A 2,500-nucleotide genomic window follows, 5' to 3' on the forward strand; every position below is an offset into this window, starting at 1 on the left:
TGTATTGAGTAATATTCTCGTTGGATGTATTCAAAATTGCACATCGGAATGTGTTTATTTTATTACTTTTCTTATGGAAATTTCCTTTCAGAGATATTAATAATCTTTATAGAACAACTCTGTCGTTATATTTCCCCAACATACCTCGTAACACGCGAATCCAATGACTAATGGAATGTTATTATGATCTTCACATGTTGAATACGCATAAGTACTGGACTTTAATAATAAATTCGGAGTAAGTTTTTTTTTTTTTTTTTTTTTTTTTTTTTAATAAAGATCGTTAATGTTCACCTTCGAAGATCGTTTGAATATTAATAGGCTCAAACCATGTCACTGTAAGAGACAACGAAAAAATAAGAGTAGTGATAATTGTAATAGAATTAAGAACAAAATTGCTGCCAGATCTTCGCTAAGACAGCGTATATAACTTTTACAACGCTTCTAGAAGTCTAAAATTACTGCCAGATCTTTGGGCATATAGCATTTCGTGTTAACTGAAAAGAAAAGCACAACACTAAAGGAAGGATAACACCAAACTAATGTAATTATTATTATTATTATTATTATTAGTTGCGAAGCTACAACCCTAGTTGGAAAAGCAAGATGCTTAGACGCCCAGGGGCTCTAACAGGGAAAATAGCCCAGTGAGGAAAGGAAACAAGGAAAAATTAAACATTTCGAGAACAGTAACATTAAAATCAATCTCTGGATAAACAACTTAACAGACAAACCACTCAATTTTTAGAGCATTTTTCTTGAAATTTTCCTTGAAAACTCCATTAGCGAAGGATACATCTTCATTTGCAAGTCAGTATCATAAACACAAAGTTTCTCCAAATACAATTCATGAGTTTCCAACTGACGTCGTTCTGGAAATTCAAATCCTGCCTGGTCGTGTATCAGACCGTCCCAATACGTGTAGGGGATGTAGCGCTTAATCAAAGCAACGCAAAAACAGCTGGGAGTTGGTGTCTTCTGTGTTGAATTACTGCAGAGAGAAGAATTCGTTATAACTGACTGTGTTGTGTGTGTATATATATAATATATATACTGCATATATATATATATATATATATGTGTGTGTGTGTGTGTGTGTGTGTGAGTGTATATATATATATATACATATATATATATATATATATGTATGTATGTATGTATATGTGTATATATATATATATATATATACTGTATATGTAAAATTAAAGATACTAGTTTCTTTGAAATTGTATAACGTGGATAAGTTTACGTGATAATTTTGATCTTGAAGATATAGCATAAGATAAGATTTTGCTAGGCTTTTGTGTACCATTCTCAGGAAACTTTGCCTTAAGTTACAGTCAAAATGAGCGGCTTGAAGAATAAAGCAGGATATTTGTTGGAAGCAGTTCAATGTTGCACCCGAGAAGACCTCGGCAAACCCAGACTATCTAGTTAACTTGTTTAACTACAAGCTTCATTATAGTGTTCGTGCCAATTTACTTGATTTCAGCCTGATTTTTAAACGACAGCATTGTAAGTTACCTTTATTTCAACAGGTCTTCGTGTCATTAAAAAATCAAGTAGATATAAACAAAACAACAAATGAAGCCGATTCTAGTCCACTACAGGACAAAAGCCTCAGACATATCTTTATTCATGTTTGGGGTTTGGCCAGTTTTCATCACCACGCTGGCCACGGCTGATTGGTTATTGTGGGAGATTTTCGTCTGATTGGTCACAGTAAACCAACCTAGTATGGGTGACCCTTACTAGTACAGCTACGCTGATCATGATCATACGCAAACCCTTTCACCATGTTAAGGTCTCCCCACTCAGAAAAGGAATACTGCATACTGCCAGACAAGTGGGGATTATGATTTAGATCGTTGTAAGATGTCCTGTTCGGTCTTTTATCTTGCGGTAAAGTTAAAAGGGCAATCGCTATTACCTTTGATGTCTGGTCCTCTCGAAGATAAACACCTGGTGTCAGTATTTTATGAGGCTCCTCATTTCTTGGTGATATTCAACTTTTTCGTATATATTATCGTCTCTTTTGAAGGTCGACATAACCTTTTAATGATATTACAAAATTTAAACAATTATATATTTGTCTCAGTTATGAAAATTGCGGGTTTTTTTTTTTTTTTTTTTTTTTTTTTTTTTTTTTTTTTTGCAGTTCAATTTATAGTTTTTGTTTACAACTTAATCCATGCTGAAATCTTTCGCATAACTTTACATTTTTAATAAGAAGAATGGTTTCACGTAATTCCCTAGATAAGAAAATCCAATTTGATATTTCACGTATTGTGACTATTTTGAAATATTTTTCTTGTTTCTTCTCTGATATAGATTTAATTCATTATTTATTATCGTGTATAATTGAAGTTTACAAGTTGATTACGATGTAGATAATTTAGTCGTAATTAAGGTAGATCTGAAATCCTCATGAAGAGATAAACTCAAAATATTGAAATTGAGAAACAAGTTAGTTAAACTATTAAGATACATATAGGCTTCA

At 32.4% G+C, this 2,500-nt stretch overlaps 1 protein-coding gene across 1 annotated transcript in view; it reads left to right on the plus strand.

The window, feature by feature from the left end:
* Nucleotides 1–2,500, plus strand: part of LOC137657886 (protein eva-1) — a 303,353-nt gene that overhangs the window by 187,365 nt on the left and 113,488 nt on the right. The window lies entirely within an intron of this gene.

The sequence above is a fragment of the Palaemon carinicauda genome, chromosome 18, assembly GCF_036898095.1.
Source record: "Palaemon carinicauda isolate YSFRI2023 chromosome 18, ASM3689809v2, whole genome shotgun sequence".
Lineage (NCBI taxonomy): Eukaryota > Metazoa > Arthropoda > Malacostraca > Decapoda > Palaemonidae > Palaemon > Palaemon carinicauda.